The sequence below is a fragment of the Nicotiana tabacum genome, chromosome 6 (assembly GCF_000715075.1).
Source record: "Nicotiana tabacum cultivar K326 chromosome 6, ASM71507v2, whole genome shotgun sequence".
Classification (NCBI taxonomy): Eukaryota; Viridiplantae; Streptophyta; class Magnoliopsida; order Solanales; family Solanaceae; genus Nicotiana; species Nicotiana tabacum.
Genome location: NC_134085.1, coordinates 206,504,850 through 206,523,112, shown reverse-complemented (window position 1 = coordinate 206,523,112; position 18,263 = coordinate 206,504,850).

Below are 18,263 nucleotides of genomic sequence, written 5' to 3'. Positions count from 1 at the left end.
TGACCTTGTTTGAATCAATTTAAAATCAATATTTGACCTTGCTCGAGGTAACTTATGTTTAGACTTTGTTCGATTAAAAACACAAGTCGACATTCAACCTCCAACGAGCTTGACTCGCAGTCGACCTAAGTGAAATCGCAACCAATGCAGTGAATTACAAAAAATAACATTTAAGAGAAAAATAAGGAGTTCAAGAACGGAAAACAAGAGATTATCATTGCAAAATGTCATCAGACAAAGGCCATACAAGTGCCCACAAAACAAAAACAAAAAAGAGAACAAAAATACAGATAAAAGCATACTATTCGGCTGCAGCTCCCCCATCGCTATCACCACCGACGCCCTCACCATTTGAGTATTCGTCATGGTACCAAGCATCTGGCTCAAGCCCGTCCAAATCCTCTTCATCATCATCCATCTCGGACGTGCCAGTGTCATAGCCGCAAGCGGCATGAGCCACATGTGCCTTAATATGAGCATCCTCAAAATCCGCCTCAGATTCTTTTCCGGCTGCCATCAAACCCCTATATATGTCAAGATGACCCTCAATATGGACCCACTTCACATACAAGTCTCGGGGTATGTTAGGATAAGTTGAAGCATGAGAGGTAGACGACTAAGCCTGCTGCTGCACTTTCTCAGCCTTGAGGACGGCTATCTGCTCGTTCAAATCCTCGACTTCTCCTTCCAGTCCACCTATTTGCTCTTCGAGCCTTGCCTCTTTAAGAGAAGAAATCGTTGTTTCACTAGCCCGCTCCGATCTGAGGACACGGAGGGTGCCCGCTAGCGCCGTTGCCTCCGCCACCGCAACCGTTCTAGCTTTCCCAATTTCCTTCAACACTGTAGCTTTGGAAGCCAGCTCATCCCTTAAGCCGTTAGCTCTAGTTTCGCTATGCTCATGCTCGGCTCTAAGGACGTCACCTGAGCTTGGAGGTTGACGCACTCGGCCATGACCCCCTTCCTCACCTCGAGCTCATCATTTTTGGTCCTTAACGTCTCTTAGAGCTTGCCGCACCTGCCGATAACTCTCATGAGCTCATCATACTTCTCCTTCAAATCTCATTTTTCTGTCTCAGCTCGTCACAGAGAGTTGGGAACAAAGCTTCCTCACCAAGCATGCGGACCAGGGCCAGGTATTTGGTACAGTACTCTCTGTATTTTGGTTTCTTCTTCTTATAGAGAGACGTCCTCTTCTCCTCCCGACGGGCGCTCTCAATCTCCAGGATAAGAGTCTGATAAACAGATAAAAAAGGGTCAGCAAAGGCAAATAATGTAAAGGAAAGAAGAAATTAAAACGCTAAGAGAGAACTTACTCGCAGGGCCATCCCAGAAATGCCTAATGACAGGTCCGCATCCTTCAACATCTGCAAGGTCCTATTCTCGGAGTTTGCACATTGGTGGGTCAAAGCCGGAACCACACGCTCGAGTTGACCAACAAGTTGAAATCTACGGGGATGATAATATTCTGAGTGAATCCTTCGGTCCTCACCTCTACTCAAGTAAATCTCTCCTTGAATGTCCGCACCTTCTCAGGGTCGATATCAGATCCGGACCCGTCATCCTTCACAGTGACCGCTTTTCCTCTACCACCGATAGACGAAGAGCCAACCTCAACTGCCCTAGTGTTTACTTTTCTGCAGTAGCCTCCGTCGTCTCCAACAGCCACGACAACCTCTGGTGGGGGAGTGGTCCCCACACCTGAAGGGCATGTCACGTCCACAATTATTGCTCGCTCAAGTGTGGCCACGGCCTCTACTTATCACCTTTAAAATAGAGTCATTTCCTCCTCGCAGGGGGAAGACTCGTCTACTAAATAAAATACCGGGTCGGTCGAGACCTTCGCTGTTGGAATGGCCATCTGACGACCAGGTTCACTTAATATCGAAGTCTGGGAAGAAGTATTTTGCACAGACTCGACCAACAAAAAATGTATCCCAGCCGAAGCAACCGCTTGGCGAAATGCAGGGACAGGAGCCTTCGCCTTCTTAGAAGTTCTCAGACCTGGCATCAAAAGAAAACCATAAGCGGCATAAATAAATACACCATAAAAAGAGAGAAATAGTTATAAGGAAAAAACCCGACTTACCGGTCGAAAGCTTGAGCCCGAACCTCTTCTTGAAAGATACCCAGTCACGGATCCGTACGGTGTGAGGCAAGACGCGGGCCACCCAGTCACTGATATCGATGATCAAAAAAGGGGGATACCTCCCAGTTACAAAAAGAAAAACAACGTAACAAGTCACGAAACACGAAGAGAAGGGAAAGAACGTACTCCGAATAATGATACTTTCGAGAAAAATTCCATTGTTCAGGAAATTCGCTAGGGTTCGCCACCACGTGCTCGGTTTTGATGAAGAAGTAATGGGCCCAAAATTAGTAGTTCATCTTGTCATCCATCCCCGCCACCAACCCTTTAGTTTCGCGATAGCAGAAGTGAATCATCGTGCCCTTATAGAAGCTCAGTCCGAAGAGATGCAGTAGATGGAGGATAGAGACTTCGTAGCCGGCTAGCTCTACAAAGTTCGCCGACATAGGGAAAAGCTTGTAAATGTAGGGAGAAAGCTGTGTCGGGCAGATGTTGTAGTAGCAACAGAACTCCTCTAGCAACAGAGAAAGAGGAAGTGAATAACCTATCTGGAACGGGTAGGCGTAAAATGCACAATACCCAAGCCGGTGAACTTGAACCACGTCATCTCAAACTGGAACCAGGTCAACATGGGCAGGAATGCCATATTTTGTCCTAAGGGTGACAAGGTGTTTCGCCTCCATCTCATATTTTGTAGGCTCCGGATCATGGGCGGGTTCCTTAGAGAAGTTAGACATGGAAGTAGGGTTCGAGGTATGATCTCCTCCACAGTAGGGAAGCTCTCATCCTCTGTAACCTCTAATTCTCCGCCACCAGAAGGCATAGACACCGATAATGGAGTAGGGTCGGAGATCGTCTCATCTTTGGGGGTCACGTTAGCCATTTTTTACTAATATGTATATGGTGGAACAGAAAAGGAAGAAAGTGTGGCAACAACTGTAGTTGCAGGGAGCAAGAACGCAAGAAGAAGAAAGAGAAGCGAGTGCAGGGTTGAAGAAGACAGAGAATGCAAACGTTTCATTGAGAAGTTTTCCCCTCTTTATTTATAGACATCATATGCGTTCGAATCGATACAAGCAACCGCCAATGGCCCTAGAATCGACACGATAGGGACTCAAGGAACGAGGCAATGTATCAGGAAGATGCGCAATGATGACGCATGTGTCGTGATGTCATCCTGCACCAACTCCATGACCCGTGAATCTCTGAGCAACATGTCATTATTTCGATTACGGACACCTCTACTCGATCACTATGCCAAAAAAATTTCCTAAGTTGTCAACTGATAAAGTCTACTCATCGGGGCCGACCAGAAGGTGACCTCGACAAGCGAAGGGACTAACTGTATGGGTCAAAATATGGCTTAGGAAGTTAGGAGTGGGAAGATCGTTAAGTGAGAAGAGTGTGTTTCGATTTGGGCGGCTAGGCCAAAGTCGACCAAAGCCCAACGACGAGCAGTCGCTGAGTAGGCCGTTAAAGATGAGGTCAAGTAGCGAAGAGTAGGAACAACTACTAGTGTATTCTTGGAACTAGCGACAGGAATATTCCCTTGAATATTCTCATATCCCATATAAATAGAAAAGGAGAGAGCGGAAAAGAGGCACGTGAGATTCATTCTGAGAAAAACTATTGTAAGAAGTTGACTCTTGAGAGAAAACACAAAAGTTTACCTTTCTACAGTGATTGATTTTGTTAATTATTCTTCTTTTCTACTCACACGATCCAAGAAAGCATTGCTCATTTTCTTACTTATTGTCACACTTTGTTGTCAGGAGGAAGAATCTTCCACATTATTCAATATTTGGGTGAATCATTCTTCGTATTAACATTTACTACCATTTTTCATATTTATTACTCCCCATTCATTCTTCATTTACTCTCAAAAGCTTGTATTTAATAATCTAATAACTGTCTTTGCGCGTTAAGTAAATGATACCATTTAAACACTTAGCTAGATCTAAAAATTATTATGCTTGATTAGAATTCACCATTCATATGGTAATCTGTTTATTAGTGGATAAATCAAGACATGGTAAAAACAATCTAGAAGAACTTGTGTATATATAAGAAAATTTATTTAACCAAGTATGGATATATACAACCACTAGTTCATATTTGACTTTAGAACTAGACCTCCCTATAGCTTTTCCTATCTATTTAACATACAAACAACGATATAAAAAAACTACTACTCCTTTCGGTTCATAATAAGTGACTTTTTTGCATTTTTATTGTGGTTCAAAATAAGTGACATTTTATATAATAAAAAAGGAATTAATTTTTTTTCAAAATTTGACCTTATTTACATATCTCAATGTGTCAAGCTAACAATATGTAAATTTTAATCATGGGTAATTTAGTGAAAATACCTATCTTTTTTCTAGGAGTTAGTATTTTCTTAAAAGATGTGCCAAAGGCTAAAAGATCATTTATTATGGATCAAAGGTAGTAACTTATTGTTACGCCGCACAATATTACGTCGATATTTCGTCCTGCAGTATTATATTACGATGATGTTACGCCTTACAGTATTATATTACAATGATGTTACGCCCTCCAGTATTACATTACGAAGATGTTATGCTTCGTAGTATTAAATTACGACGATGTTGCACCATGTAGTATTGTACGGTGAATTTGTCGTAAGGTAATTGATATCAGTCCAAGTAAAAGATTATTTGGAGATTATAAGGATTATGCTATTTCTAACAAGTGATGAGTAAATTCGTGAAGTTGAGAGGGTAAGCAAGTCGAAGAAAATAAATTTTATCGAGGTTTGACATTTTGGGATAAAATACGACCCGAGCTAAAATACCCGGTATTTATGGATTAGTACCATATAAGGTACCATATGACCGTGATAATATGATGTATAAGGTATATTAAAATGAGTAGAATTTTAAGTAATTTGAGATAATTCTTAATTTTGCGGGTAATTAGTTAATTACCGGGTAACAGAACATTACCTAATTACCTAATAAGTGGATAAAGATTAAATATTCCACCCCATCTCCACGTGGCAGCTAGCCATGTTATAAAGGTATGACTAATAGTCGTTCCTTGCTAAGGTGTCATAAATTCACAATATCTTTCATTCCAAGACTTTGCCTAATCAAAGTCATTCATTAAAAACTAAAACAAAATGTGAGTTATCCTTAATTCCTTCAACCTACCATTCTCCAAAATCACTCCAAATACCAGATTTTATGCATTTAGTAATGTGATTATCATAAAGCAGCGTAAATATTCAACAATCCAGCGAAGATTTTTAGTATTTTAGCAATGGAGAAATTTTGCGGTTCTACAGAAGTACGGTGCAACTTTTTTCAAGAACATCATACGAATCTTCTCCTAGTCTAGGTATGTTAAGGCTAAGCTCTTCCTTTATTTTGGCATGATCTCTTCATTACATAAGTTTGGTAACGAAGCATAAAGAAAAATTCATATCCCGTAATTTACGTATATTTTTCTAGTCTCGCAAGTTATAATATTCCCTTTATCGGGATTTCATATTTATTTGAGTATTTCATTCTTCTAGTCAAGAGAGCAGAGAGTTTATATACACAGTATTAAAGTATTTTCATTACTATCGAGCTATAATCGATGGGCAGGCCCCTATTGGGAAACCTCTGATCAGATGGTAAGTTATATGCCGATCCTACTGTGGCCAAGCGCCTATGAGCGAGCCCAATTGGTCGAGATACAGAGCCTAGTATGGCTGAGCGCATATGTCACAATCCGGATTTTTCACCCTCGGACGTCGTGATGACGCCTACTGGTGAAAACTAGGCAAGCCAAAATTATTCTAATTACTTAACTTTTTCCAGTTTTAAACCATTATCAATGATGAGTTGTCACGACCCTAACCCCGAACCCCGTCATGATGGCGCCACTCGTGAAGACAAGGCAACCATTCTAACCCAAATCATCTTTTAAATCAGTTAATTAACACAAATATAGTCTAAACATGGTTTAATAATACTAAATAGCAGAAAATATAGAAAAACAAATATGCGAAAATCCAGCCCGACACAACCCTAATCAGGGTGTCACAAGTCATGAGCATCTATGAGTCATAATACAAGTCTGCTAATCCAATAACTAGTACCAAGTCCGTAAGGAATATAAAAGACGAGATAATAGAGACATGGGGCTGCGGACGTCAACAGCTACCTCGTAATCCCTGAAAGACGCCTGAAACTGGAGGAATCAGCACTCAGGAGCGGAACCAACAACGCCTGAATCTGCACACACGGTGCAGGGAGTAATGTGAGTACTCCGACCCAGTGAGTAATAAATATAAATAATGACTGAAGATAAGAAATCACATAAAAACACAAGGCATTCCATACTGAAGCAGAAAAATCACTTTAAATAGTAAAAAAGTGAAAAGTCAAGTAAAAATCCCTTTTTCCAACAAGTAAAACAAGTAGTTTACAAGTGAGTAACAAAATGGAAATTCGCCCCTCGGGCATGGTATCAACAAATCCGCCCCTTAGCCAACATCTTAGAACAGTACCAGCCCCTCGGGCTCAATATCAGAACAGTGCTAGCCCCTCGGGTTCAATATCAGAACAGTAACAGCCCCTCGGGCTCAATATCAGAATAGTAATAGCCCATCGGGCTCATATCAGATCAGTAACAGCCCCTCGGGCTCAATATCAGAACACAATGGGTACCCGCGCTCACTAGGGTTGTACAAACTCTGGGAGGGGCCCCTTACGGCCCAGGCGCAATATTAAGCCATCTCGTGGCATCAAATCTAGGCCCTCGGCCTCATATCAATCAAGCCACCTCATGGTGTATATAAGTATCTCAGGCCCTCGGCCTCATATCAGTACTTGTGTATCCTCACAACTAGGCCCTCGGCCTTTAATCAGTCCAAAATCATCACAATCCCCTTGAGCAATAGTAAAACAATATTTCTCAGCCCAAAACATCATTTAGAATATCATTTAAATCTCAGAAGTGAGTAAAATGGATGAGTAGTAAAACAGTGGAAAAATAACAGGACTGAGTTCAATTAATAAGTCAAAACAGTGAGGAAATGGTAGTAAAAATACCTGAAGGATTCAAATAGTTGGCACGAAGCCTAAATATGGCAATTAGCCTAAAGCATAAGAAAACAAATAAGTCTCAGTCAAATACGCGGTAAAATCATCAATGCGGGATGGACCAAGTCACAATCCGCAATAGTATACGACCACACACTCGTCATCAAACGTGTTTCTCACATCAATATAGCACTACGATGTGTAATCCGGGGTTTCAAACCCTCAGAGCATCATTTACAATCATTACTCACCTCGAACCGGCTAATTCTTTAGCTCGCGACGCCTTTGCCCCTCGAATTGGCCTCCACGCGCGTCGAATCTATCCAAAATCAGAACGAATACGTCACAATATTTTAAGGGAACAAAGTCCAAGCAAAAAAATTGAAAAACATCAAAAATCTCGAAATTAGCAAAACCCGAGCCCCGGGCCCACTTCTCAAATTTTCGAAATTTTTACATCAACGGGTTCCTTATCTCCCCACGAGTTCATACATACCAAAAGTTCTCAAATTCGACACCAAATAGTCCTCCAAATCCCCAATTAGAATCTCAAAATCCCAAACCCTATTTCTTCCATTTTTAGCAAGAATTCAGTGATTTTCTAGGTGGATTTCACAATATAAACGAGTTTTAGGTCCAAAATTCTTACCTCCAAACGTTTCTCCTTGAATCCCTCTTCAATCTCCTTCAAAAAGCTCTCAAAATGATCAACTATGGCTGAAAAATGGACCCAAACCGCAGACAAGAGGACTTAAAAACAATCTGCCCAGTCTTCATTGAGTTGTACCTTGCGTTGTGCAGGTTGTACATCCTCTTACCATTTTTCCTGTTGTACACCTTTTGTTAAAACGCCTATAACTCCTTTTGAAAATATCCAAATGACAAACGGTTTGAATATTTAAAAATTAGACTCGAAGATCTTTCATTTGATAGGTTGTACACCATATAACTCTTTATATATTCCGAGATATGAGCTTCTAAATTGCATCAGAAAATTCTGTCAAAACTGATCCACCAGCCATATTCAATCCATCATAACTTTCTGATAGAATATCGAAATCCTAAATAATTTAACTTTCTGGAAACAAGAATGTAAGGGCTACAAGTTTCATGTTTTGAATTTTTCTGATTCCTTATAGATTTCAAGATATGAGCTTCCAAACTGGACTCCTCGCACCAGAAATTTTCTGGTGCACAGCTGAAGCTCAAAAAAATCTGCAACTTTTCCAAAGATGAAATAGTCCGTTTAACCACCCGAAACTCACCCGAGACCACTGGGACCTCAACCAAATATGTCAACATATCCCATAACATCATTCAAACTTGTTCCAACCTTTGGAATGCTCAAAACAACATCACAACACCAAATTCGCATCGGATTCAAGCCTAAGAATTTCAAAATCTTCTAAATCACTCTTTTGATAAAAACCCAACCAAACCACGTCCGAATGGCATGAAATTTTGTACACACATACAAAATGACACAACGGAACTACTGCAACTCTTGGAGTTCCATTTTGACCCCTATATCAAAATCTCATCTATCAACCGGAAAACGCCAAAATATCAACTTCGCCAATTCAAGCCTAAATATACTACGAACCTCCAAAACTCCTTTCAATCACGCTCCTAAGTCATAAATCACCTCCCGGAGCTAACCGAACCATCGTAACTCACATCCGATCCCTCTAACATATAAGTCAACATCCGATTATCTTTTCCAACTTAAGCTTCCTTAAAAGAGACTAAGTGTCTCAAACCTTACCAAAATCATTTCGGAATAACTTCAAATTTTGCACACAAGTCACATTCGATATTACGGACCTACTCCAACTTTCTGAATCGGAATCCGACCCCGATATCAAAAAGTCAACTCTCAGTCAAACTTCTCAAAAACCTTCAAATTTCTAATTTTCGCCAAAATGCGTCAAATTGTCCTACGGACATCCAAATCCAAATCCGAACATGCTCCTAAGTCCAAAACACCATACGAAACTATTGGAATCGTCAAAATTCCATTCCGGGGTCATTTGCTCAAAAGTCAAATCTCCGGTCAAACTTAAGAAATCTTTAGCCTTAGATTTCTAGATTCCGTTAAATGGCGATAATTTGAGTTAGGGACCTCCGAATTCGATTTCGGGCATATGACCATGTCCCAAATCACGATATGGAACTACCAGAATGGTCAAAACTTGAATCCGGGTTCGTTTGCTGAAAATGTTGACCGAAGTCAACTTAGTTGAGTTTTAAAGCTCTAATTCACAATTTAATCCATTTGTTTCATAAAAACCTTCCGGAAAATTATATGGACTGCGCACACAAGTCGAGGAATTATTGATACCACTTTTCAAGGTCTTAAAATACCGAGATAGTTATTTAATTTATAGGTGATATTTTGGGTCATCACATTTTTCACCTCTAAAACAAACGTTCGTCCTCGAACGTACTAAGAATTATTCTCAGGTTGCCAAATTGACGATTTTCTTTTACACAAATATTCGCGATTGATACCACATTACCGCATTCAACATAAGTCTGACAATACCATTTCAATTGAGATTATTTCCTTTATCCATATTTGTAAACTTGAAGACCAAATATCTTACACTCCAATCATTTCCAGAAAGGTCCGATTTTCACGTCAACATATGATATTAGTCTCGACTGGCTATAGCAACTCATGCCTACGCACCCATCAGATATGGGGTATTACATTCTCCCCCACTTAGGGTCGTTCGTCCTCAAATGAGAAGTAGAGTCCGTCCTCAAACACATAATGTAACTTATCTCTTTCTTTGCACATCTCAATATCCCAAATTTTTCTAACTCCCAAATTTTTCAGAAATTTCGGCAGAGTCTCCCCTGTAATTGGGCCTATCCACCTGTCAGAGTAACACCAAAACAACTCCTAACAACATGTCCACAACCCATCAAGTCACCACAAAGTATATATCAATAACACTAATCTCTGCATTACAAGCACGACATTATCACAATGATATTCATACAAGATTTCTTTTCCACCACAAGGACCTGATCCTTAGATAACATCTACCGCAGCTTGTAGCCTGGTTTAAATATTTCTTATTATATTAAAACACAAGGATCTCATTCTCAACTCTGTACCACAAGTAATATGCACATCGTGCCAAATTGGAACATTCCATTTTCTTCTTTTGAATAATTTTCCGTTTAACAAAATCACAACACATAATGATAGACATAGTTATCTCCATTGAATCTCCCAACAGGAGTATTCACATAAGCAGATTTCAGAATTACGAAGCTCACTCATAAGTGGAGCACAATAGGAGGACTTGCCTCGATACTCAAAACCGAATCAAGTTAAGAAAATTGTTGTTTTATAACAATTCAAGACCATACGTGTAATGATACTCTCTGGTGTTGCGACCTCAACCATACCATAGAAAATATATCAACGGGTTGGGTCTTCACCTTTAAGAGTCTCACCTCCACCTCTAACATCCTGACCCCGACCTCTGGCTGGTCATTTAAGTGGAGTGGTAACTGCAATGGGGCACGTAGCTTGAGTGCTTTTATAAAATATGTTTCTCCCAAGTCTAGGACAATTTTCCCATGACATGCCTAGTACTACCATATTCATAACAATCTCTTTGAGGGTTCAGCTGCCCATACTGAGTCTATACTTGATAACTGGAATAACCATTATACGAAGCTCGTGTCGGCAGTGAATTAAAAGAACTTACTGGAGCACCCCGAGTAATCAGATATATTGACTGGACCGCGGACCGGAACCTCGACAGCACCTTAATCGGCTCTCCACCTCGGCATACTCCATCACCTTATTCACTTCTGAACTACATGTGGCCTGATTCCTTTATGGCCAAGGATATGTAGGCAGCTCAAATACCAGGGTTCGGTCACATTCTCTTCCTTTCTCGTAATTTTGGTCTCCCTAAATAAGGGTCAGGTTAAAAAACCTGTCTAGTCATTCTTTGTCTAAAAACTCTTCGCGTTTCCAGTCAAAGAGGGGCAGCTGTAGACATGTGATTTTTGACCCTCCCCAAGATTTTTCATATTTTAGCGTAAATATTCAGTTTAGGTTTAGTATCACTCTCTTTACTTTATTTTATCTAAAAAAAGAAACTACAAAAATATTTTCCTTTATTCTAGCTAGTTGATATTTTGTCTAGTTAGTTTTATTATTGAAAAAATACAAAAATAGTCTTGGCATTTTATTTTCAAAAAAAATAAGAAGAATAAAAGTTCAAAAAATATTTTACATTTTAGTATATATTGAGTAGTTTAAATTTCATTAATATGGTAATTATATGTCTTCTCTAAACATTTTTATTATCTTAAATATACTAGTATCTTTATAAAGTTATTTTTAATTTATTTTTAAAATCAAAGGAAAAGAAAAATAAAAAAAAAGATTTTGATTTAGTCTTCCTACCCCAAAGTTAATTAGCCCAAATTCATGACCTAAATCCCTTCAAGCCCAAAACATTGAGCCCATACCCCATTCCCTATTTGACCTAACCTAATTCCTACCCCTATAAAAAAAACCACACACACTCATAGAAAAAAAAAGAGCAAAAACCATACAAAAGAAGAAAGAACGGCAAAAATGAAAAAAGGAAGCTTTCATGGCTCTTTGATTTTGGAAAAGAGACACACGCACATATGGATTATGAGAGAGACGACCGAAAGAATAATTTCAGCCGCTACTCCTCCTTCTGTTTTGAATGAGCAGCCGACCCCTAAGAGACCTCATCATCGTCCCTCTCAATTAGAAAGAGAACATCGGCGTGTGTGCGATTTACTGATTCTCGCCGGAATTTCAGATCCGTCTTGTTTTTATTTTTTAACTTTTCCGGCAAGTTTCGAGTTTGTCCAGTGAGGTCTTGTTCGAGGTTCCGGTTTAAAAGACAATCGTAGATTTTGCTTTCTAGTCCAATTTCAAGCGGAATCGCCGATGTTGAATTCATTTGTACAAGGTTCTTCGTATAATTACAAATCTGAAATTGCTTCACTCAAGGTCAACTTCTACTCTAAATTCTTAGTTCGTGCGTATATTTGTTTTGGTTTAATGTGCTAACCTTTATACTTGTTCATTGTTTTTATGTTTATGAGGTGAATCATCCTTAGTTTTAGATTTCTTATGAACCTGTACTGATTTTCAGTTTTGGTTTGTTAGCTTTACAGTTACAATTTAATAGTAACAATTAGGACTTTTAGATTCTATTTGTTTGTTGAGCTACATGCTAGACTAGTTGACTGAATTTAATTTATTGTAATTGAATTTGGTTTATAATTAGGGAATGAGAAGAATTAACGTTATGCTCGTATGTCAGTGTTGGATCTTGCAAAATCAAAATGGGTTGTGTGGCTTAATTTGAAGTTGGACCATTTAAGTTGCTGGTACAGGTCTTAAATCCAGATTTTTACCTCAAGAATATTTGCTTGGTCTCGAAAGCACTTGGGCCAAACAAGTTTAATCTGCCAGGCCTCATTGATTTTAGTCAATAAATTAATAGTTATCTCACTCTTCCATAATGGATAATTATCTCATAATTTCAAGAATAGAGTAGTAATTTGTAAATATCTCTAAATGAGGATAACTTGTCAATACCTTCAATTGCCATTTTTCTTGACTTCCAAAATAACTCCCTCCATAAGTCATGACTTTACAACAATCTCGAATTAGTTAAGGAAAATCATTTTTGAATATTCGTAGCTTGTTTTAAGCGCGACTTAATCTATCATCGTGATTGTTTACATGTTCGCGTGACATAATTATGATTTCTAAAAACCAAACCAAAGTATGCGTTCGCGCAACTTTGGCCAAACCTTCTTAATAATAATAAGGCATCATTAATTGTGGATACGTACGCGTGACACGATTTTGGACGCGCCAAATGAAATGAGTACACATACGCGTGACTCGTTTTTTAAAGATAATTCCATAATTAATAGTAATTGAGCAAATAAAAGCGGTTAAGGGGGTAGATGCACATAGGTTTGAAAATAAGTAATTAGACAATTTAGTAAGCCAAGTATAATCAAAGCGACCGTGCTAGAACCACAGAACTCGGGAGTACCTAACACCTTCTCCCGGGTTAACAGAATTCCTTACCCGGATTTTTGTGTTTGCGGACCGATAATAGAGTCAAACTTCCTCGATTCAGGATTTTAAACCTGTGACTTGGGACACCATAAATTATCCCAAATGGCGACTCTGGATCTTAAATAAATAATCCCGTTTCGATTGTCACTTAAATTGGAAAAACTCCGTTATATACACCCTTCCGAGGGTGCAGGTAAAAAGGAGGTGTGCCAGATACCATTTCATATATCTCGTTGCAGGCGTGCAATCCGATCCCATTTCATATATCTCGTTGCAGGCGTGCAACCCACTCCTATTTCATATATCTTGTTGTAGGCGTGCAACCCGCTCCCATTGCATATATCTTGTTGGAGGCGTGCAACCCGCTCCCATTTCATATATCTTGTTGCAGACGTGCAACCCTCTCCCATTTCATAAATTGTTCCAGCCGTGCTACTCGCTCCCATTTCATATATCTTGTTGCAGGCATGCAACCCGCTCCCATTTCATATATCTTGTTGCAGGCGTGCAACCCGCTCCCATTTCATATATTTCCGTGGCGGCGTGCCACCCGATCCCATTTACAAATCAACAACAACTACAAAGGAATCCCGGCAAGGGAACAACAGTATAACAACAACATCCTAGCAAGGAAAACAATATCGTAAACAATAACATCCCGGCAAGGGAGACAATGTCATAACAATAACAGCCCGCAAGGGAGACAATATCATAAATAATAACATCCCGGCAAGGGAACCAACAATGATAGTCAACATTTAAGTATGAATAAATCTCAACAGAGTCACTACAATTACAACACTAGACCCATGGGCATGCTTGACACTGACGTATAGATACTCGTCACCATGCATATACGTCGTACTCCACAATTAACACATAGCAAATAAGACACAACTCTCAATCCCTCAATCTAAGGTTAGACCAAACACTTACCTCGATGCCATGAACACAATTCAAGCCTAAACTTTCGCTTTACCTCTTGATTCCACCACCAATTCGCTTGTATCTAGCCACAAGTTACTTAACGATATCAATAAATGCTAAATGAATCAATTTTAATGCATGAAAATAGGTTTTATGAAGATTTTCCCAAAAAGTCAAAAATCGACCCCGGGCCAACATGGTCAAAACCTGAGGTTCGAACCAAAACCCAATTACCCATTCACCCACGAACCCAAACATATAATTTATTTTAAATTAGACATCAAATCGAGATCCAAATCCTCAAAATTTGAAAACCTAAGTTCTACCCAAAACACCTAATTTCCCCCATGAAAACCCTTGATTTTGAGTTGGAATCATATGAAAAGATGTTAAAGATTAAGGAAACGAGTTAGAAATGACTTACAATCGATTTGGAAGAGTACTTGTCTTTGAAAAATCGCCCAAAGGTGTTTAGGTTTTGAAAGGGTTTGAAAAATGAAAGATTTTCGGCTAAGTTATAAATTTGCAGGTCGCAGATGTCGCAATTGCGACCAGGGTTCGCAATTGCGAACCCTTCAAAAGACTGTTATCTTCGCATTTGCGAAGTTTATCGCACTAGCGACCACCCCATATTTCAAAGGGGTTCACATTTGCGAGGCAGACGTCGCATTTGCGACTTGGGTCTTTCGCATTTGCGACCAAATGATCGCATTAGCGATCAGGCCTGCCTAGGGCTTCTTTCGCATTTGCGAGCCAGGCTTCGCAAATGCGAAGATTGCAGACATGCAACATACCAGAAATTCCTAAGTGCAAATTTCACTCTGTGGCCTATCCAAAACTCACCCGAGCCCTCGGGCTCCAAACCAAACATGCACACCAACCTAAAAACATCATACGAACTTTCTCGTGCAATCAAATCCTCAAAATAACATCAATAACTATGATTTTACCATCAAAATCAAAGGAAATCTCATGAACTTTTCAAAGTTTCAAATTTTACAACTAAGGTTCCGAATCACGTCATTTCAAGTCCGTTTCTTATCAAATTTTACAGATTCAACTTAAATCATATATAAGACCTGTACCGGGCTCCGGAACCAAAATACAGTCCCGATACCATCAATTTCAAACATATTTTATTTTTAAAAACTCATATATTCCAGAAAATAATTTTCTTTAAAAATTCATTTCTCGGGCTTGGGACCTCGGAATTTGATTCCGGGCATACGGCCAAGTCCCATATTTTCCTACAGACCCTTCAGGACCATCAAATCACGGGTCCGGGTCTATTTACCCAAAATGTTCACTGAAGTCAACCTAAATTCATTTTAAATGCAAAATTCATCATTTTTCACATAATGTCTTTCTAGATACACGCTCCGACTACGCACGCAAGTCGAGGTGAGACAAAAAGGAGGTTTTAAGGCCTCAAAACACAAAATTAATTTCTAAAACAAGTGATGACCACATTCTCCACCTCTAAAACAACAGTTCGTCCTCGAACGGATATAAGAAGGAAGTACCTGAGTCGGAGAAAAGATGGGGATAACGGCTCTGCATATCGGACTCAGACTCCCAGGTCGATGCCTCAATAGGATGACCTCTCCACCGAACACGAACAGAAGGGAAACTCTTCGATCTCAACTAACAAACCTGCCGGTCTAGAATAGCTACCGGCGCCTCCTCATAGGATAAGTCCTTGTCCAACTGGACAATGCTGAAATCTAACACGTGGGATGGATCGACGTGATACTTCTGAAGCATGGACATATGAAACACTGGATATAATGAACCTAGGGATAAGCTTGCCCCTCTTCCCAAATCTCATCACGCCCTTCATAGGCGATACCCGAAGCAACACTCGCTCGCCGACCATGAATTCCAAATAACGAACCTTACGGTCAGCATAACTCTTTTTCTTGGACTGAGTTGTATGAAGCCTATCCTGAATGATTCTGACCTTGTCTAAGGCATACTGTACTAGATCCGTACCCAATAACCGAGCCTCTCTCGGCTTAAACCATCCAACCGATGATCGACACTGCCTACCATATAAAACCTCATAAGGAGCCATCTGGATATCGACTGGTAGCTATTGTTGTAGGCAAACTCCGCTAAAGGCAAGAACTGATCCCACGAGCCTCCAAAGTCAATGACACTTTCTCGGAGCATATCCTCCAAAATCTGAATAGTACACTCAGACTGCCCATCCGTCTGAGGATGAAATTCTGTGCTCAACTCGACCCGTGTGCCCAACTCATGCTGAACTGCTCTCCAGAAATGCGAGTTAAACTGCGTACCTCGGTCCGAAATAATAGACATGGGTACACCATGAAGACGGAAAATCTCCCAGATATAGATCTCAGCTAAGCTCTTGGAAGAATAGGAGACTGCCATAGGAATGAAATGCGCTAACTTGGTTAGCCTATCAATAATAACCCACACTACATCGAACTTCCTCTGAGTTTGTGGGAGTCCAACAACGAAGTCCATAGTGATACGCTCCCACTTCCACTCAGGAATCTCAATCTTCTAGAACAAACCAACGGGTCTCTGATGCTCGTACTTTACCTATTGACAATTCAAACGCCGAGCCACATATGCAACAATATACTTCTTCATTCTCCTCCACCAATAATGCTGCCACAAATCCTGATACATCTTAGCGACCCCCGGATGAATAGAGTACCGGGAACTGTGGGCCTCCTCTAAAATAAACTCTCGAAGCCTATCTATATTAGGCACACAAATGCAACTTTGTAGCCTCAAAACCCCATCATCTCCTAAAGGAAAACAAATGCAGAATTCACTTTCATTTCACATCTTGTTGCAGGCGGCAACCCGATCCCATTTCATATATCTCATTGCAGGCGTGCAACCCGATCCCATTTCATATATCTTATTGCAGGCATGCAACCCGATCCCATTTCATATATCTCGTTCTAGGTGTGCAACCCGATCCCATTGCATATATCTTGTTGCAGGAGTGCAACCCACTCCCATTTTATATATTTTGTTGCAGGCGTGCAACCCGCTCCCATTTCATATATCTTGTTGCAGGCATGCAACCTACTCCTATTTCATATATCTTGTTGCAGGCGTGCAACCCACTCCCATTTCATAAATCTTGTTGCAGGCGTGCAACCCGCTCCCATTTCATATATCATGTTGCAAGCTTGTAACCCGCTCCCATTTCATATATCTTGTTGCAGGCGTGCAACTCGCTCTCATTTTATATATTTCCATGGCGGCATGCCACCCGATCCCATTTACAAATCAACAACAATCATAAAAGAATCCTGACAAAGGAACAAGAGTATAACAACAACATCCTGACAAGGGAAACAATATCATAAACAATAACATCCCGGCAAGGGAGACAATGTCATAACAATAACATCCCGGCAAGGGAGACAATATCATAAACAATAACATCCCGGTAAGGGAACCAACAATGATAATTAACATTTTAAGTATGAATAAATCTCTACGGAGTCACTACAATTACAACACTAGACCCACGGGACACCGACATATAGATACTCGTCACCATGTTTATACGTCGTACTCCACAATTAACACATAGCAAATAAGACACAACTCCTAATCCCTCATGCTAAGGTTAGACCAAACACTTACCTCGATGCCGCGAACACAATTCATGCCCCAACTATTGCTTTACCTATTGATTCCACCATCACTTCACTTGTATCTAGCCACAAGTTACTTAACGATATCAATAAATTCTAAATGAATCAATTTTAATGCATGAAAATAGGTTTTATGAAGAATTCCCTAAAAAGTCAAAAATCGACCCCCGGTTCACATGGTCAAAACCTGAGGTTCGAACCAAAACCCGATTACACATTCACCCACGAACCTAAATATATTATTTGTTTTGAAATCGGGCCTCAAATTGAGGTCTAAAACCTCAAAATTTGAAAAACCTAAGTTCTACTCAAAACACTCAATTTCCCCCATGAAAACCCTTGAGTTTGAGTTGGAATCAAGTGAAAAGATATTAAAGATTAAGGAAAACAAGTTAGAAATGACTTATAATCGATTTGGAAGAGTAGTTGTCTTT